This window comes from Mustela nigripes, chromosome 15 (genome assembly GCF_022355385.1).
Source record: "Mustela nigripes isolate SB6536 chromosome 15, MUSNIG.SB6536, whole genome shotgun sequence".
Lineage (NCBI taxonomy): Eukaryota > Metazoa > Chordata > Mammalia > Carnivora > Mustelidae > Mustela > Mustela nigripes.
The window spans coordinates 23,829,953-23,851,562 of NC_081571.1; the positions used below are offsets into that span (position 1 = coordinate 23,829,953).

The 21,610-nt window shown below is 41.4% G+C and overlaps 1 long non-coding RNA gene across 1 annotated transcript; it reads left to right on the forward strand.

Annotated features, from left to right (window-relative positions):
• The first annotated feature begins 5,275 nt into the window (after positions 1 to 5,275).
• LOC132003008 (uncharacterized) lies at positions 5,276 to 20,666 on the forward strand. The gene is made up of 4 exons (XR_009400095.1): positions 5,276 to 5,356; positions 18,753 to 18,922; positions 19,922 to 20,100; positions 20,564 to 20,666. It is a non-coding gene; the product is annotated as an uncharacterized LOC132003008 (long non-coding RNA).
• Positions 20,667 to 21,610: the final 944 nt, after the last annotated feature.

Here is a 21,610-nt window from a genome sequence, read left to right on the forward strand (position 1 = left end):
AGTTCAAACTCCATAAAAAGCCCCTCCCCAATTCCCCCTGAGTAAAGTTCCTTGCCATGCTGCTGTCCCTTAAACCCAATTTTGCCTCTGTAGAACAGCTCCTATATGCCAAATAGTCTTCATAAAAAACACTGTGGGATGGGAATTATGATCCCCTTCCTGTAGATGACTAAATAAATGAAGTGATTTGTTCAAGATAAAAATCAAGAGGCAGAGCCTAGACTCTATAAAGTTAGATTCCAGGTATAGGTTCTTTCTATAGCACCATAACTGTCAACGCCATTGAAAACTGCATCCCAGTAGCCTACTAAAAATTAGTATTTTTTTAAACAAACCAAAAAAGTCTGATTTATAAAAGCATTTTAAATACCTAATAGTAAAAATGATGCAACAGTGAAAGGTTGTTGACTCATAAACACAAAGTATCCTTAATGTAATTATGTAATACATATTTACATAGTTAGAGCTGTTTGGTGGCAAATACTTATTAATAAACTTCTGGCCAACTCAATGTAAAACATTGGTTAAATCAGCATAGAAATCTTTAGACTTTTAGATTACCAAGAGAACATTATATGGTAAACTCTCAAGTGTAGAAAAATATAGAATAGCCTCTCCCCTCCCATGGCCCTAATAAAACAGCAATGGGAATTGCCACATACAGTATAACTAAAGTAAGAGTAATGGCCCGATTGAAACCTACATCCACAGCTACATCCTTCCTGAAAGTTCACCATGTAACTAGATTTCGTTAGAGATAATATTGAGGGACTGTCAAAATTCTTGTCACACTGGAATTTCCTTCTATTGACTTTTTCAAATAAGTAAACTAACAGCTGAAAATTCAAATTCATCTGTCAGAACAAGAAGAATACGTAGTCTTATTTAAGTTTGTCTTCTGTGGTCTATTACAGGCAGAAATTCTAAAATACATAAGAAATACATGTATATATATTCTTATATTGCTGTGTTGATTTCATTCTATTGTTTTTGTCTTGTTCCTTAACAAAGGTAAAAACTGCCAGCTCTCCTTCTACCTACCAAGACATGGGATCAGATATTCCATTACAAAAGGGACAGTGCCAAATTTGGTGTAAACTGTAATGTAAATTGTTGGGGTGGGAACAACTAAATAAGATTGGAGCAAATGTATGCAGGAGAGGAGTGCTGGTGAGCCTCCTCAAACACGTTGAAATATTTTATTATTATTCTGTCCTTCCCAATAGCCAACAAGGTCATCAGTATAAGCCCCAATATTCCCCAAGTAGAATTCCTGGCAATACACGGTACCAATATTGCAAGATGTAGTGAAAACAGCAGAGACTTTAGAATTCGTTGTGCATCCAAACTTCAGCGGTGCCACTTACTAGTTGTTCCAATTACTTAACATCTCTAAGCCTCAGTTTTCTCTTCTGTAAAATGAGAATCATGATTCCCTTATTTATGATAATTATGTGAGAGATGAAGTAATCAACATTGTATCTGACATATAGGAGGTGATTAATAAATGGTCGCTACAGTTACATGGTGGAAGAGAACCATGCTGGTTTGGGATTATAGCTGCCTTGGATTTGTAGATGTGAAGCTCCAGCATAACAATTTTAAGCAGAGCAAAGCTGTCTGTGCAGTAGAGGAAGTTAGGACCATAATTTATGCTTTTCTACACCCAGCCCAGTGTGGGCTTTTAAAAAGCGTATATCCTACCACTTCTATACCCCCTTCCCTTTGCTCAGTTAGAAAGGACAGGAAAAAGGAAAAAAAAAATCACAATCAGTGGAAGGAAAAACTTGGCAGTTATTTTAAAACTCTATAATTCAGAGAAATTGATTGAACATCCAAAATAGTCCATTAAAAGGAAAAAAAATCTGGGGTGCCTGGGTGGCTCAGATGGTTAAGCATCTGCCTTCATTCACTTCAGATCATGATCTCCAGGTCCTGGTATTGAGCTCCATGTCAGGCTCCCAGCTCAGCAGGGAGTCTGCTTTTCCTTCTTCCTCTTCCTCTCCCCTTGTTTGTGCTGTCTCTCTCTCGCAAATGATATTTTTTAATCTTCAAAAAAATAAAAGGAAAATATCTGTAAATACATATTTATCAGAAAAGACAGAAACTTACTTAAAACTTGATGAAATTAAAGGTGTTAGCCCCTGGTTTGAAGAAAATTCCAGATTCCATATATTTCAGTTGCACAGTGAAGTTCACGCATTAAATGGAGCAAATAGCAAAGTCAGTTGGCTTCTGAAGAGAATGACACACTACAGCAGCAGTAAGCTTGGGCTTTTGTTGTGCTGTTTCTGGAGATGGAAAGAAAAAATGTAAGAATAAAATATCAGAAGTAATTAAGATGATACTAGCATGTACTTATTAGATACTCAGGATTGTGCTAGGCACCATAGGCACTAATCAAGGAATTTCCCATTTGGGAGAAGAGACAAGTCTTAAAAACAGGAACTAGTTCGGTAACAGTCCATGAGAGTGGCTATTTAAAAGCCAGCATGAGTGTTAAAGATAAGATTAGAGGAAGGCATCAGAAACATTAGGGAAATTTTCACAAGGGAAGTGGGAGTCAAATGGAACATTTAAAGATCATAGGGTTTGGGGTACCTGGCTGGCTCAGTCAGTAGAACATGGGACTCCTGATTTCACCATTTTGAGTTCAAGCCCCACCTGGAGTGTGGAGCCTACTGAATAAATAAATAAAGGAGCAAGCAAACCAACCAACCATAGGATTTGAAGATGAAAAAGTGCAACATTGAAGTGAGGAACACAGCTCAGGGTTAGAATGAGCTTCGCTAATACTGAGTCAGTGAAGAGCATGGCCTGGTTTGAAAATAAAGTTTGAGGTCAAAGCATGGAATATTTTGAATGCCAGAATAAAGAGCTGAACTTTATTCTGTAGAAAATGGGAGCCACTGAATAATTATCTATGTGGCACTAATAAGATGAAAGAATTTTAGGAAGATTAATCTGATTATAGGATCCAAGATTTAAGGAAGAAGAAATTTAATACTTTTGAGGTTTGTTGTTGAAAATTATAGATCTTCAAAAATGCAATAATGTATATAAAGGACAGCATATATGGGTAAGTCCTACTGAACCATTTAATACCAAATAATTATTCATTAAGTTCTTAACTTGTAAGTAAAATACAATATAGAAAGAATTAACTATGACACATATTTTCCTAAAATCCTATAAGAGAAAATTATATGTGTTTATGTATATCGATTTATTTATTCATCAATCATATCCATAACTTATTTTTCTATAATCTTAACTACATTTGTGACTAATACATTACTACATTGCTTAGCTACATTTGAAAGTGTGTCTCACTAGAGCCTTAAAAAGCACTACATATATATACTCAAATGTACTGCTCTGTTTTGATATTTTAATAATGATTCATTACATTCAATTATGTTAACTAATTTTTTTTCTGAATTTAATTCCCATTCATGTAGAATTTTATTCTTGATGAAGAGTAACTTTGTGAGAGCCTTGAGAATTTTTAATTCTGTTAAGCTACATATACTATCTATTTACAGTTGTTTAAGAACTAAATTTGTAGAAACTTTATTTTGGAATCTTTCTGTTGAGTTCATTAATCATTATGTGCTCTGTTTTTATCTTGGAAAACATCAGTTTTGATAATAAAGCCTTATAATTACAACTTAGAAAATGACTTTCATCCTGTTCTATGGGACATTTTTCAGAATACTTCTTCCACAAATAAAGATACAACAGGGGTGGGGTTCTGCGGTTTTTCAATAGCTGATTCCTGTACCTTCAACAATCTATCTTAAATAAAGGCAATAGTACATTTCATAGAGCTTTGGTTCTAAAGACCTAGATTTATCAGATACCTATCTTTACAGCACTGCAGAAGAAATACATGCTTCATGGTTTTTGATGTGAGCCCACTTGAGTCTCTCTGATATTAAAGCATGTGGTAATAAATACCTTGTCAAAAATGTGTTTATCTTATACTTGTCTTGTTTATTACATCATGCTGGTTGTTGCTAGAATGAGGTGGGGTCTCTAGGAGCTCGTGCTGGATCTAACCCAGCCACACCCACTCCCAATCAGGCAAAAGACACAATTCAGAGGATGCATGGGACTTCTTTTTTTTTTTTTTTTAAAGATTTTATTTATTTATTTGACAGAGAGAAATCACAAGTACACTGAGAGGCAGGCAGAGAGAGAGAGAGGGAAGCAGGCTCCCTGCTGAGCAGAGAGCCCGATGCGGGACTCCATCCCAGGACCCTGAGATCATGACCTGAGCCGAAGGCAGCGGCTTAACCCACTGAGCATGGGACTTCTTAAACAGTATCAGCACAGTTTAGGCATTTTGCAGAAGTCAGTACTTCAGTTCCTCATTTTCCTTGATCTCTTAGCCATACTCAACTGCGTCCTTCTTAAAAGGCCTTCTTTTCCTGGACTTTAGTAAGGTCTTGTTCATTCCTGGCTTTTCCTTTCCCAACTCAGGAACACTTGCTGGATCATTGTCTTCTACCCAGCATTCATATTCTGGAATTCTTTGAAGATGCTGCTGTTTCAGAACTCTTTCAGGAATTCAGTCACCATTTAGTGATCTCACATTCCGTGTAAAGCAGGGATCACAAATCGATAGCCTGTAGTCATACCATTTATTTTTCTTTTTTAAAGATTTTATTTTTAAGTAATCTCTCCACCCAGCATGGGGCTCAAACTTAACAGCCCCACTATTAAGAGCTGCATGCTCCACTGACTGAGCCAGCCAGGGGCACCCCCATCATACCATTTGTAGATGAGAAAAACTGTTTGAATTTAAATACTTCAGCAGAAGCATGCTTCTTCCTCTCCCACAACCTTTCTTCTCTGTAGGCAGTTGAGTTCGCTCTCTGTTGCCCAAGGCTTGAGCTCCTTCCAGCTGGCTTCAGGGTTTCTCCCCCCAGAAATGTACCCTCCCCCTGCCACCAAACCCCACATCCCCACCCTAGACCCCCAACTCCTGCACCGCTGACACATCCAAAGTTAGCTTTCCAAAATCTTCCAGGCCTGGGGCAGATCCCTCTGAATTCTGTCCTCTACTCTTCTTCCATTGCACACACTGCAGTTAATTTTTATATATTAACTTGTATGATTATTTGAATAATGTTTGTCTCCCTGTGACTGGAAACTCTTAAGAGCAGGGGCCATGTGTTTTGTGTGTGTGTGTGTGTGTGTCGATGCTCCCTTGTCATTGCATTCCTAGCACCTAACCCAGTGATCATAAACTTTTTTTATGAATGTTTCAGGGAAGTAAGAATTCTCTCTTTCAAAGGCTACTGATGCATTTCAACCTTCTAGAAATGAGCTGTTGAGACCAGCCAAAAAGGTAATGTACTTTGAATTTTATTCACTTAAAATAGGAACTTTAATCCATTTTATTTGCTCAAAACAGTGTCTTCCCCCCTTCATTTGCAAAGCAGTTTTTTAGACTCCTCCTACAGTTTCCAAGATGGGTCAACAGTCTTCACAATTTCACAGCATAACTTGTCTCTGAAAATGAGGGTAGTTTCTTGAACAGTACAGAGAACTCCCATAAAAAATTGAGAACCTTCTTTCTACACATAAAAGTTAAGCACTACATCATAAAAAAAGACTTAATAATATAATTCAGTAAAAATGTACAACTATTCATGTTTAAAACATAATATAGTCATGATAGCACACAACTATTAAAAAAGATAAGCTGGGGGAGCCTGAGTGGCTCTGTTTGTTAAGCAGCTGCCTTCGGCTCAGGTCATGTTCCCAAGGTCTTGCGACTGAGCCCAGATCCTGCTCCCTGTTCAGTGGGGAGTCCGCTTCTCCCTCTGCTGCTCCCCCTGCTTTTGCACAGGCCACAAGTGCATGCGGGCTCTCTCTCAGATAAATAATAAGCAAAATCTTTAAAAAATAAAATGATTTTTTAAAAATAAAATAAAGCTGTATATTTGTCAATGGGATATGTATAAGATTTAGTAAGTCAAAAATCAAGTTAAATACAATAGGTATGATTCCAATTTTGAGAAGAAATGTAATTGGTAGAATATGGATAGAAAAAAAATTAGGAGGAAACATACACCAAATTATTAATTTGAGGGTATAACTTTGGAGATTTTCAGTGTTTGTGTTTTATATTATTACAATTCTCTTGTATTTTTACATTGAGCATCTATTACTTTTGTAAAGAAGAGAAAAATTTGTAAAAGAAAAAGACACTCGATTAGAACAAACTCTTCCAACTGAATAACGAGGCAACACTGAGTTAGAAAAACAGGCCAAATACATGAAACACAGGACATTAAAAAAGGAAATACAAATGACTGATAGGCATGAGGGAAAAAATTTCATTCTCAATGATAATCAAAGAAATACCAAGCAAACATTGATACAGTCCTTTGCAGTTCATTAAATTAGCAGAGATTTAAAACATAATGACCAATAGTCCAGCATGAGGGAGACAGTCCATCTTGCTTGCTGCTGGAAACCAACCTAGGTGGATACAACCTTTTTAGATGACAACTTGGTAATCTATATAAAAAACATTCAAAAATTATACATACTTAATTCAATTTCTAGGAATTTATCCTAGGAAAATAATCATAAACACTACAATTTATATACCAAGGATATTTGTTACACAGCTATCAGGGAAAAATTAGAATTATTGCTATTATCCACCAAAAGAATATGAATTAAATGAATCCTGGTATATTCATACAAAATAATAATATGTAGCCTTTTTTTTAAAGATTTTATTTATTTATTAAGTAGGCAGAGAGATAGGCAGAGAGAGGAGGAAGCAGGCTCCCCGCAGAGCAGAGAGCCCGATGTGGGGCTCGAACCCAGGGCCCTGGGATCATGACCTGAGCTGAAGGCAGAGGCTTAACCCACCGAGCCACTCAGGCGTCCAATATGTAACCATTTTAAAATCATATTTTAGAAGACCATTTAACAACTCAAAAAATTCATATCTTTTATAAGTGAAGAAAAAGCAAATTTCAAAAGTATATATGGGGCGCCTGGGTGGCTCAGTGGGTTAAAGCCTCTGCCTTCGGCTCAGGTTATGATCCCAGGGTCCTGGGATCGAGCCCCACATGGGGCTCTCTGCTCAGCAGAGAGCCTGCTTCCTCCTCTCTCTCTCTCTCTCTGCCTGCCTCTCTGCCTACTTGTGATCTCTGTCTGTCAAATAAATAAATAAAATCTTTAAAAAAAAAAGTATATATAGCATAGTGCTGATTGTGTGTGTGCACATAGTAAAAAGTGATCACGGTGTTAACAATCATTATCCATAAGTAATATAAAGTGGGAATGACTTTTATTTTTGTCCTGATTCTTCCCTGCATTTTTCAAAGTTTCTCTAATGGTTATATAATGTATTATCTTTACAGTCATAAAAAAAAGTTCTTTTAAAAGCTGCTGGCCTATGCTTTGGAAAAAAATTTGGCAGTTCCTCTAGAAGTTAAACAGAGTTACTGTATGATCCAACATATCTACTCCTAGATATATTCCTAAGAGAACTGAAGGCATATGTACTAGCAATAACATACACATGAATGTTATCGCAACATTATGCAGAATAGCTCCCCTCAAAAATAGAAATAACCCGGGGCGCCTGGGTGGCTCAGTGGGTTAAAGACTTTGCCTTCGGCTCAGGTCATGATCTCAGGGTCCTGGGATCGAGTCCCGCATCGGGCTCTCTGCTCAGCGGGGAGCCTGCTTCCTCCTCTCTCTCTCTGCCTGCCTCTCTGCCTACTTGTGATCTCTCTCTGTCAAATAAATAAATAAAATCTTAAAAAAAAAATAGAAATAACCCACGTGTCTGTGAACTGATGGATGGATAAGCAAAATGTCCTATGCCTATTCAATGGACTATTATTCAGCCATATAGAGGAGGATACAGATTCATGCTACAACATGGATGAAACTTGATTACATTATGCTAAAAGTAAAAGGAGTTTGTCAAAGAGGCCACCTGTTGTAGGAGTCCTTGTCCAGAATAAGCAAAATCATAAAAATGGAAGGTTGGTTACTGATTACCAGGGACTGGGGAGAGGGAAAAATGATGAGTGACTGCCAATGAACACAGGGTTCCTTTGGGGAATGATGAAATAATTCTGGAATTAGATAGTGGTGATGGTTTGCACACAACCTTGTGAATATACTAAAACCCACTGAATTTTAATGCTTTAAAAGGGAGCGTTATTATGGTATATGAATCATATCTCAGTTTTTAAGTGTGGAAAAAATTTGGTGGCCTATCAAAGTTCTCTGGAAAAGAGAAATAGCATTTTAAGTAAATGCTACTTTATAAACATAACCTACCAAGTGGTAAGTGCAGTGGTGGAGGGGTGGGAACAGAGGGAAAGCACCTGGGGGTTAGAGGAGACCTCCATTAAAATGGAGATTCTCGGGGCGCCTGGGTGGCTCAGTGGTTAGGGCCTCTGCCTTCGGCTGGGGTCATGGTCTCAGGGTCCTGGGATCAAGCCCTGCATGGGGCTCTCTGCTCGGCAGGGAGCCTGCTTCCCCCTCTCTCTCTGCCTGCCTCTCTGCCTACTTGTGATCTCTGTCTGTCAAATAAATAAAAATCTTAAAAACAAACAAACAAACAAACGGAGATTCTCAAACTTTTTGCAAATAATAAATAAAATTACTAATTCATTTAAAAACAGCAGTAATGGTCCATTGTATCACTCAGTTCTCTCAATAATGACATTTTACATAACTGCAAGACATTCTCAAAACCAAGACCTTCATATTGGCATAATACTGCTGACTACAGACATTATTCACTTTTACCAAATCTTGCAGGCACTCACTTAGCTGAAAAGACTATATAACAACATTAAAATTTTTTTAATAAATGATTAGAACTACCCATTTCCCTCTAAAAGCAGTCTGATTACCTTATACAGAAATATATGAAATTTTTATTATAAAATAGTTTAAATATACAGAAAGGTTATATTAAAATATAGCTATGGGCGCCCGGGTGGCTCTGTGGGTTAAAGCCTCTGCCTTCAGCACAGGTCATGATCCCAGGGTTTTGAGATCGAGCCCCACATCAGGCTCCCTGGGAGACTGCGTCCTCCTCTCTCTCTGCCTGCCTCTCTGCCTACTTGTGATCTCTGTCTGCCAAATAAATAAATAAAAATCTTTAAAATAAATATATATAGCTATGTACCTACATTATCTCCATGTACATCTTTATACCTTTACTACCTATGTGAATATCCATGAACATAAATAGTATTACTTTGCATATCTAAAACCCTTATGTACAAACTGTATCACAATACACAAAAGAATCTATTTTTTAAAATATAAACATTCTATCATAGTAATACATACTGTCAAGTGCTAGTTGGAGAAGGAACTTTGTCACTCTCTCTGCCCCCCTTTCTCAGGAAGGGGTTATGTGGAAGTCAGAGCTGATGTTCTAGAGAGGACTTGCCTGGACTGGAATCCAGAATCTTCTATTCACCAACAATATAACACTAGACAAATTACTTAGTCTGACTCTCAGTTTCCTCATGTGTAAAACAGAGGTAATGACGGTTCCTGTTTCATAAAGCGATTTGAGTATAAATTAAGGTTATGCACAGGAAGTGCTTGGATTTGAGTATAAATTAAGGTTATGCATGGGAAGTGCTCAATACAGTGATGCAGAATACCCAGCCGTGCTCAGTGGGTTGTCATTGTCATCTCTGTTGTTGCAGATGCAAATTTAGATGTCGATCTAATGCTCTCCCCATTTTTTTAAAAAAGATTTTATTTATTTGACAGAGAAAGAGAGATCACAAGTAGGCAGAGAGAGGGAAGCAGGCTCCCCGCTGAGCAGAGAGCCCGATGCGGAACTAGATCCCAGGACCCTGAGACATGACTTGAGCCCAAGGCAGAGGCTTAACCCTCTGAGCCACCCAGGTGCCCCTGTTCTCCCCATTTTTAATCCAGAGCCAACTCAGAGGAAGGGAGTGTTGCATGTTCTCTGGCCATGTTACCTGCCCTCCCCTGGTGGTGTGCTGATAGTTAACATTCAGCTTTGAGCAAAGGTAGGGAGTGGGAGGCCACACTTTGTAGTGTTCACCAATTTCCACCATGTAAATATTCCTGCAAGGACTAATTTCAACCTGAAGTCCGCTAAACGGAGAATTAGAAAGAGATGATCAGAATCTGCTCTCTCAAGCTTATATGAGCCTGCCCCAGCACACCCAAGAGACAATCTCTCTTCTTTGCAGCTCCTTTGTTCATTGTTGAAACCCTGCCCTCTCAGGCAGAGGCATCTCTCTCTGATGTGCTCCTGCAGAGGTAAGTCTATTTATGCCTGGAAGATAAAGCCAGTCTTCAGGCCTGACGCCCACAGGGGCATTCAGGCCCAGCAAATGGCACCTTAATTCTCATCAGTTGGTGTTCTCTGCACGTCTGCTGCCCTTGGGGGATCTTCGCTGTGGCTGTGGCTTGGGTAGGATGTCTTCAAATCACATAATGCTGTCATAATACCTTCTTAAGACCAAAAGCTCCTTACCTATTTTTAACATGTAGCATTCTCTATGGCACTCTTTCTATTTAGGATGTTAAAGTAATCATTCCTGCATCTTTCCACAGTCTTCATGATGATACTTTATTTTTTTTTTAAAGGATTTTATTTATTTATTTGACAGACAGAGATCACAAGTAGGCAGAGAGGCAGGCAGAGAGAGAGGAAGGGAAGCAGGCTCTCTGCTCAGCAGGGACCCTGCTGAGCAGAGAGCCCAATGCGGGGCTGGATCCCAGCACCCTGGGATCATGACCTGAGCCGAAGGCAGAGGCTTTAACCAACTATATATCTTCATCAGTACACCTACATGTAAGGTGTATGCAAAGGAAAAAGAACCAGGACAAACACTGGGAAAAGTGGCATAAATATGAGAAAAGAATAAGAATTTCAAGAACTGAGTATAGTCTTGAATATCGACAAAGAAGTGTACCGCTGAATCTTCCAATGGGGTAACTAACAATTTTAGGAGGAGAAAGTTCATCTCTTTCTGGGGGGCAGAAGTAGGTAAAGGAAGTGAAGGAATCAAGAGCACATTTTGCTATCTGCCAGGGACGATGTTTCTGGCATGACCTCATCCACAAGTCAGGGTGAGGAAACTGAGACCCAGAGTCCTTCATTAACCTGCCCAGGTTGACCAGATCAGTCAAGAGTCAATAAGAATGAAGGCAGTGAAGACAGAAAGAATAAACAACTCTTTCTGGAATCATGATGGGGAAAGAAGACAAAGAGCGATAGAGAGATAAAGTATAAGGATATGGAATCACTGCTTTTCTAATAAAAATAAAACTCAGTTCCTCCAAGGTTGACACCAAAAAAGAGCCCCCAGGTGACTATAGAGCCAGAAGCAGAGACCACCGAACCCTAAACCCTGTCCCAGGCATTCATATTTCTTCTGGGAGTCGTGGCCTCATTATCTTTGCTCCAGCAAAGGCTCCTTGATGCTGTTTTCCTTTCATACCTGAGACCCGAGCATGAGATAACAAAAGGAATTTTTTTTACGTTGAAGTACAGTTGATACAAAGTTACATACAAAAAGCATTTCTTAGCATCCCATGGCACGACCAAATCAAAGCTAGAAAGTTTAAACAACTTTTGTCAGGACAAGGGCAATGTCTTCTAACTTTGCGTGGCCAGGATGCTAGCTTATTATTATTTTTAAGATTTTATTTATTTATTTATTTATTTATTTATTTGAGAGAAAGCACAAGCAGGGGAAGGGGCAGAGGGAGAGGAAGCAGCAGACTCCCCACCAAGCAGGGAGCCTGACATGGGCCTCCACCCCAGGACCCTGGGATCATGACCTGAGCCAAAAGCAAATGCTTAACCAGCTGAGCCACTCAGGTGTCCCCAGGATGCTAGTTTAAACAGACAGAATGTTAAGAGATTTGGATTCAGAGGTCTACAGTGGCAATCTGAAAATAGGTGTTTTAAAGTAATGCCAGTTTATCCTTAAATTCCTGCAAATTTGGGTACCACTGCACTGGCAAGTAGCAGAGAAATAAACACAGTAGCATAAATGCATGGGGTCTGACTCCCAAGAAAAGGCATACTTATAACCATGCTGGGGTCTTCACCCTAACCCTATAGGTTTGATGCTGCCTTGGCACATGCTGGCTATTTTAAACTCCAGACCAATCTGGACCCAACAGAGGGAAGGCCTCTGCCAAATCATAGATGGCAAGGGAGCGGGAAAAGAGGGCTTCCTCTATTTTTTTTCTCTATTTCTTTCTTTCTTTTTACTTTATTTGTTTATTTGACAGAAAGAAAGAGCACAAGCAGAGGGAAGAGTAGGCAGAAGAAGAGAAAGGAGAAACAGGCTCCCATCAGGAAGCCTGATGTGGGGCTGGATCCCAGGACCCAGAGCCGAAATCAGACACACGACTGACTGAGACCCCCCCCCCCCCCCCCCCCCCCCCCCCCCCAGGCACACTGCCTTCTTCTGCTCTTAACATTTTCCAAACACTGGGTCATTGGTTCCTAACTAGCTTACCAATATGGGCAAGGCCCACCTTGCCCCAAGCTCTCCTCCTTTTACTTGTCATCCCTCCAGCAGAAGGGATGACAACAGCCAGATCTCTCCTACTGGCTCCTGTATCACCAGGAGTTAAGTCTTTGGGAAGGTGACCACACATCCAGGTTGGCCTGGGGTTAGTCCTAACCTACTCCTGGAAGCCCAGAGTCCACTCTGGTTTGCTGTACTCTTTCATTCTCAAAAGGTCTCAGTTTGGATGATAAATTAGATAGTCATGCTGTCTATGAACAACAGATCTAGAACAAAAACGTGAGTGCACAAAAGCAAGCAGTAGTCTGCCAGCAATTTACATAATAACTTCCATTTATCAAGCAAATCAGTCTGCAACAAGATACACACCCTCTCAATTAACCCTCACAGCAACCCCACGAGGGAGTTTCAGGAACAAGGAGTTTACAAATGACGCAAGTAACAGGGTTAAAACGCCTTGACCAAAGTCATCTGACTATGAGGAGAGGAACAGAATTCAAACACCCATCTGCATGACCCCAACTTCTGCCCTGAAGGGGGCCTGGCTGCCTCTTCAAGGCCTGTGGACACCGCACCCCCCAATTCCTGACTGTGAAGAAACAACTTTACCAAGAAAGTTGGTCTGTTTCAACACTAAAGGAGTACTCTCAATATTCCCTTTTTCATCTTACATTTGAAAGGAGAAATCTGTTTCTGCAGCTGTCTGTGTAATTCAGCTCTTGTTTCTGTAACCTAATTTGAAAGAATACTTCCAAAAGAAGCAACCAAGTCTACAAAAGCACAGTTTGACTCAAGTGGATCCAACCAGTTCGCAAATGGAAAATAACACCCAGGAGTGAGTTTTGCATCACAAGCATCGGTGCTCTGAGTCATTCCCAAGGACACCTTGAAGATGTCCATCCAGAAAACGAATGGTTTAAAATCTTTGCATGGCTTAATCTTCTAAACCCATTGCTCTCCCAGAAAAGGTGGCTTAAGTTTTAGCCTTTCCTCTCATCACCAGATAGTCTGCAGTGTTCTTTTTTCTCCCTTTAAAAAAAAAAAAAAAAGTGGGTATTTTTTTTTTGCATTTTCATTTTTAATTCAAAAACGCTCCCTTAATGCATTCTCTTTCTCTCTCTCTCTTTCTCTCTTTCTCTCTCTCAAACACACACACACACACGTAATGCTTAAGTGACCTTTGATGAATATCCCAATCTCAGACCTGTACAATGTTACTGAGTTGTATTGTGTCCTTCTAGAGCGTTTTCTATCCAGTAAATTATTTTTATTCTTCTACTTTCTGCCTTTTCCAATACCAGTATAACTGTTTTTCTCTTCCTCCCCTCAAACTCCATCATGGGGAAGCAACCAAAATCTCAGAGGTTAAAATCTCCCTTGGAGGTACAGCCGTCTGCCTCTCCCTCTGTCACTTTCACCTTCAGTCCTATGAGTGCCTAAGAGCAAAAGCTCTAGAGTCAGACTTCTGGGTGGGAATCTTGGCTCCATTACTTACTACTTGAGTGAACTTGAGCCAGTTTATTCATTCACTATTCATTCAGCAACTGTTTATTGAGTGCCCATTATTATGTGTTAGAGATAAAATGGTGTATAAAACAATATTTCTACCCTTATGGAGCTTACATTCTAGTGGGAGACATAGAATATAAACGTATGAATGAATATAGCATAATTCTAGGAAGCAATAAATGTCATGAAGAAAAATGAAACAGAGTCAAGGGACAGACTTTTTTCGATCTGGACGATCGAACAAAACCTCCCTGAGGATGTGACATTAGAGCAGAGAGCTGAATAGACTTAGAGAACCAGCCATGAAGAGATGTGAAGAGAATGGCAACTACAAAGGCCCTGCGGCAGAAACAAGGAACAACAGTAAGGTAGGTGAGCTGAAATGGAGTATAGGAGAAAGAATGGTGGCACATGAAGAATTCCGATTTCCAGCCCCCCCATCTTCCTAGCCCTGTAGTCCCCCAACACCAAAATTTCTCCAGCTCCATTGGACCCTCCAGTGGTCCACTCCTTCCCTACCTTTTTATTGCCCCCTCCTCCCTCATATCCTCACTCTCATCCTTAATCAGCTTAGATCCAAAGTCCAGTGTATTAACTATTCCGTTGCATAAACTCAGCTCCCAGCTACATGTCCTCTTTCTTTCCTCAAATCTGTAACACTTCCTCCCCGATCTTCGTCTTCACTGACAGACTTCCTATCTCACTGAGAACAACAGCAAAGCAGTCAAGGACATCCACAAGCTCCCAGCTGCCCCTGTATCCATCCTCACCCTCCGTCCTGTGGGTGCCAGGGCTGAAGGCCTTCTGGCAGGTATGCACGCTCCATCCCTCCAGCCTTCTCCAGCAAGTGTCCTTCTTTCTCCTTTGTGATACCACCAGCATAAGGAACTGCAGTACTTTCCTCCACTGTCACAAATTCATCTCTTGATGACCCACCACCTCAGGCTTCTGACAATCTCTACAGCATGAACGCTTTCGCTCACAGTCTTTACCTCCTTCTCCCCGTTCTCTCTGGACCCTCTCCAGCAAGCTGCGGCCACCACCCCACGGCAAGGGCCTCATTTGCTAGATCTCTGCCCTTGGCACATCCAGTGCTTGATCTTCTATCCTCGTTTCCCAGACCCATGGGCAACACTGGATCCCTCTTCCCGCATTGCCTCCCTTCTGACCTTTGTCTCCATTATTGGTCTTGCATCTGATTCCAAGCAAGACTATGCCTTTCTCCAGGATCACATCACTGCCCTGCTCACATTCTTCCCCAGAAGCCCACCCACTCAAAATCCAGGCCCCAGGAGTAGGGGTGTGGTAGGGACATACAAGTTCCTACATGGCCTGATCTTACCCCAACCCCCACCCAGGATCTCTCTGACCTCTGCTTACTCCCCTACCTTCCTGTCTCTGTTCTAGCCACAGGTGCCTCTTTGCTGTTCCTCAAACAAGCCAAGCACACTCTTCCTCAGGGCCTTTGCACTAGCTGCTCCACCTATCTGGAATGCTCTTCCTCCAGAATCCCCTGGGCTCACTCCTTCCTTACCTTCAGGTTTCTTTCTTTCTTTTTTTTTTTTTTTTTTAATATTTTATTTATTTATTTGACAGAGAGAGACTTTACAAGTAGGCAGAAAGGCAGGCAGAGAGAGGGGGAAGCAGGCTCCCCACGGAGCAGAGAGCCTGATGTAGGGCTTGATCCAGGACCCTGAGACCATGACCTGAGCTGAAGGCAGAGGCTTCAACCCACTGAGCCACCCAGGTGCCCCTACCTTCAGGTTTCTGCTGTAGTGCCACTTTCTCAGAAAGACTTCACTGGCTATCTTCTTGGCCATCCTGGTGGACCCTCACTGCCACTCGGCACTCACTATTCTCCTTTTGTTTCTTTTTTAAGTTCATTATTTTTTTTAGTAATCTCTACATGGTAGAGCTCAAACTTACAACCCCCCAGATCAAAGGTCAGCAAGCTCTATGAGCCACCCAGGCACGTCCCCATTGTCCTTTTCTTTCTAGAACTCATTACCACCTGATAGCCGACATATTTCTTGTGCTATTGTTTCCTCCCACTGGAATGCAAGCTCTATATAGGAATAAGATGCCCGGCATCTAAAACAGTGCCTGGCACATAGTAGGCCTCCACAAATGCTTGTTGACTGAATGAAGAATTATCATGCAGATCACGTAGGGCCTTGTAAGGCCTGGAAAGGACTGTGAATTTTATTTTAAATGTGAAGGGAAGTCACGGGAGAGTACATGGCGTGACTTACAATTTAAAACAGACCACTCTGGGAAGATGTAGACTTCCAGTTATGGAATGAATTAGTCACAGGGATGAAAGGTGGGACACAGGGAATAGAGTTGGTGACACTGAAATAGCTCCGCATGGGGACAGATAGTAGTTTCGCTTTAGTGAGCACAGCCTAGAGTATAAAGAAGCGGAATCAGCTATGTTGTATGCGTAAATCTAATGTAACATTGCGTCCACGACGCTCAAATAAAAACACTTTTAAAAAAATAAAAATAAAAAGACCCCTCTGGCTGCTGGGTGTAGAGAAGAGAGTCCTAGGGGATTAGAGAGGCACTGGGGGCTGCTGAAGGCTAATGCAATGTTCAAGCAAGATGGATAAGGAGGGCCTGAGCTAAGTTGAAAAAATGTCAGAGTTTGGGATCTATTTCGGAGTGATCACAGACAGACAGAACTTGTTATAAATTGGATGAGGGATCTGAGAAAAAAGAGGAATTTGGTTTTGGGACTCAGTGACACTGTTTCCCCTAACTGTGAAATGGGGACAAATAGAACATCTTCCTCATGGGATTGTTGCAGAAAGGGGTAGAGGACATCGAGTCTCACACAGTGTCGGGCCCATGGTAAACCCTCTAATAACCGTTGGTGCCCAAGATGATTGCATTTCCCTGCATCCTGGGTAAATAGGATTACAGAAATACCCACCCCACAGAGACTGAGGAAACAAAACACTTTATTTGCAGAGTGTACTCTCCCCTTCCAAGGGACAGATTTTGACTTTACTTAACAGAATACTTAACATTAGTGTTGGAGCAGTTTCCTCGCACACAGATACATAAAAGGATTCCTCACATTTCAAAAGAATCCTACGGCCCCTTTAAGTTGTGTTTGTCCATTCAACACTTAGCAGAAGGAGTAACTAAAAGCTAAAATTACAAACCTCTGCTGATTCAAAATCAACCCAAATGTAAGAAAAGTACATCTGAAATAATAATGATTTTTTAAAAACAGGTATTGCTGCGTTTTAATACACCAGAAGCCAAAATACCACACTGTCCGGTTCAATACAGGACACCTGGCAACGCTGTTTGCCTGTGTAACTCAGCTTTCTGCAAAGGCAACACCCAGCCCTTTTTGGCTGCCTTGGCCTGTCCTCATTTCCCCCTGGAAAACTGTTTTGAACTTAGTACAGATAACATTCTGCCGCTATTACAATTAGCAGCTTCTCTCAATGGGTCACCTGGTTTGGCAAGTGCTTCTATGGGGTAACCCAGGATCTTGTTTCAAAACCTCTCAGTGGCAGCCTCCAGGTAGCATGTGAAAAGCTGCCTGCAGGGAATTTAGGGGCTGCTTTGGGACCTTCAGTTATTAGCATCTTTTGCCTCACCAGTTCTTCTGATTACTGATTATCTCCCTTATTATTATTTCCCCACTTATGGGTAGATTGGGCCATTCTTCTTCCTAGCCCCCAGGCACCTGGGAGGTTGGTGAGGACACCCTAAATCCAAGACTCCTTTCCCTCCTTGCCCCATAAATGAACTCCTCCTTAAATGCTTTTACTACCTGGGAACCTGCAGACAACCTTGAATGTAAACTGGAGCTGCAAGAATTTGCCCAGTGATTGGGTCTATGCTCCATGACCTCCAGATTCAAACGGGAGAGACCTTTGCTTCTGAAAGCAGTGTCCTGGGATCAGCAGGCTCACCAGGGAACTTGTTAGAAAGGCAGAATTAGAGGCAGTATTCCATACCTCTGAATCAGAATCCGAGTTTTTACAAGGTCCCCAGGTGATTCCCACTCATCTGCAAGTTTGAGAAGCCAGAGAGGCGCTCAGACCCCTCCCTTCCTGCTAACTAGGGAGAATTTCTTGTATGCGTTCTGTTAACGGGCCCTTAAACCCCAGCCTACTTCATTGTCCACACTTTTCTTTCTTTCTTTCCTTCTTCCTTCCCTTGATCTCTACACCCAACATGGGGCTTGAATTCACACCCTAAGATCAAGAGTCACATGCTCTACCCACTGAGCCAGCCAGATGGCCCGTCCTCACTTTTCAAAGAATCCTGAGCCCAGGACCTTTGACACCCATTCTGTCCCCTTACAGCCAGCGTCTCTTTTATAGACCCCTTTCCCTTCTACAAGAACCCCCGCTCCACTCCTGGGCTCTAAGGAGGCTCCAGGCTCCTCTCCTGGGACATTTCCTGGAGGGTGGCTTTCCTGCTGGGCCCAAGGAGGGCCTGTGACAGCAACGCAAGTGCTCCCCTTCTGCCCTTTTTAGAGTTGCCTTAACTTGTCCAGTGACAGCCCCTGCAAGCTGGTCCAGACTGCCCTCCGCCCAGGTCTTTGGCAGGGACGTGAGCTGTTTGTCTCATGCAGAGCAAGGGATTCCCTTTGCCGTGGCTCGCCCTGAAGTTGAGACCTCCCAGACTTCCCACTTAGCACGAACATACTATCCTGTTTCTTTTTCCTGCCAGGTAACTCCCTACAGCCCCAGCAGAAAAAGAGGACACAAGTAAAGGCTGCCTTCAAATGGGGACATCAGGAGAAGGAGGAGGATGAGGACTGACAACCGGCCTTGGAGAAAGAGTCATGGCCTTGGAGAAAGAGTCATGGTTCGTCAGAAACAAGCCAACAGGAGGGGCAGGTACATTTAAAATGCTCCAAGCACTTGATTCTTGGAAGGTTTGAGGATTTTAGTTTGGGTGTTTTCTTTTAAGCTTTCCAAAAGGGAAAAAAAAAAGCTATTAGAAAACTTTTCTGGACCTTGGACACCGGAGTCGCTCCTGAAATTGTAATGTAAAGCCTTTTGGTCAGGTTAATTAACTACACGTTCTTTCTCACACTTTTTTATTTATCACACAATTGATTCCTCCCCCTGCAAAGATATATTAAAAGCCAACTTCTACGCTTTTAAAAGAACCTTTGGAATGTTGTCCTTATTTATTTTTTTAATAGTGTCTTTCCAAATTTTTATGTATTTTAGTTAGCAGAAAATTATTACAGTACTTTTTATGTCCCAAGCACTGTCCTAGAAGGTTTATACAAAGATTAACTTATTGAATCCTTAAAGTAATCTAATAAAATATGTATTGTGATTAACGACACTTATAGATGAGGAAATTAAGTCACAAAGAGGTTAAGTAACTTGCTAGGTCACACAGCTAATAAATGACAGAGCCAGAATTCAAATCCAGGCCACAGCCATAAGCTGAATCACTAGGCATCGCTGCCTCTTTATGTGTGTGTGTGCTTATATGTACTTAGATTTTAAATTTAATTTCAGTCATTTATATATAAATATTATATATTTTTACATGTTATATTTTACATATTTTATATGTACATTATGCCCATATTTTAAAGTATATGAGAAGGTATGAAAGAGAGATAAAAGGATTCTAGATGTAGTTTTTCCAACTGGCCATCTTTCCGCATGTTTTCAAAACACGCCTAAAACTTAATGCTGAAAGAAGGAAAATTTTTCTGTGGATCTCCTCTTCAGGAGTCTAGAGGACAAATTTCATAAACATCAGTTTCCTTGTCGGAGAAATGTGGTAGCCGGATTACAGGAACTAGTTTGTCAAGTGAGTGTAAGCAGCATTCCAACTTTAAAATTATTAAACACTAGGTAATTTTTCTTTAGGTTCGATTCTATGAGAGATGTCATGGCTTAGTATTCCTTAATTCTGGATTGTTCCTGCGCCTTTGGACTGAATGTGACACACGCTTCATCTGTACAGCTGGTGTGTGTGTGTCCTGATGCGTGTGTGCCAGGTTTAAGTTTAAATGTCTGCAGTCTCAGGCCTTCGGTTCACCCAAAAGGTAACTAACGTTCGAGTAAACAAGTGGGGGTAAGGAACCGCTCTCTGTCTACTGATGCAAGTGCGCCCTCTGCTGGCCCTGTGAAGGTGTTGCGGCCACGTACAGGGACCTCTTCCCCTCAAGGGTAGAGCCCAGCTTTTGCCCTTTCCCGCCTGCTGTAGCATTCTAACCAAGCAACCTTTGTTTAATACATATCCTGAGCTAGGCACAAATGTGCTTAGGGCTGGGGATCAAAGATAAAGAAAAGTGTCGCAGCCTTAAAAGATCTCACAATCTACTGGGGCACACCAAATCAAATCATTCTAATGTAACTTGAGAGGTGTGTCCCTGGAACTGTGCCTCCTCTACCATAAGTTTGCAACCACAAGTGGCATGCAAGAGCCCAAATCAAACAGCACGATACAATGTCCTTTTGTTAGGAAAGGAGGACTATGACTCATTCTAGCATTTTCTCCGTGCACAGAAACGGATGGCCGGCCTAGGAGCAATCTGGCGAACTGGTGTTGCCTTGGAGACCCAGACTACCTGGGAGTAATCCTGATGGCCCCCATCCAAGGTCGGTGTGGGAGGGGCTACGAGGAAAGGTCAGGACTCCACAGAGAAGAATGGAGGTTAAGAACAGGGGTCAGGAAGATATGTATGCCTTTTGATATTAAGTAAATAAGTGCATTTAAAATACACAACCAGGATCTCTGACACTTACAGTAACAAGAGACTGGCTTATCTTCCCCACTCAATTTTGTTGGATTTTATTTTTTATTTTTTTAATAGAGTTTCTCTGATGGTATTCTTGAAACTAGTCCAGGAGGCCTCCTCACTTGCTAAAATACAAAAACTACTTCTGCTCCTCTTCTCACATCTAAATCAGACCCTGACATACCCAGCCACTCAGTGTGCCTTTTAGTTAATTTTGTCTCCTTTAGCAATGGTTTCCTTTTGCTTTAAAAGAAAATTCTGCTGTTAACAAATATGCTGTACAAGCCATGGGGGCGAAAGAACTTGGAGGAAGAGGAAGAACATGTGTTTTCCTTAATTCCTTCTCAAAATATGTGAGGGGAGAAAATAAGGGAAGTTGAGAAATATGCCACTCAATGCAGAAGTCACTTTGGACAAATCTCTTGAAACCAAGGCCTAAAGGAACAACCACCACAGTAACAAATAGTGGGTGTAATTACAAATGAGGACATTCAGTGAATCTCTAAAGCAGATCCTACAGAGGTATAGTCCACCAAAACCCACGCAAAAGAAGAAAGAAAGTAAAGGCAGAGCTGGAACCCCAGGAGAGAGGAGGAAAAGCAAAAGGTGAGAATGGAGAAAGGAGAAGGCTGGGGAAGCAGGAAGGAGTATAAAGTATGAGAAGCTGGGTGCAGGGCGGCCCATGATGAACACCTGACGTTCATAATTAAAGTGTAAGAAATACATGTCTTTGGAAAGAGCAGACAAAAGCGAGTAGAACTTAGAGGTTCTCACCAAAAGGCACATGTGGGAGAAATGCAGGCAGCACAGAAGT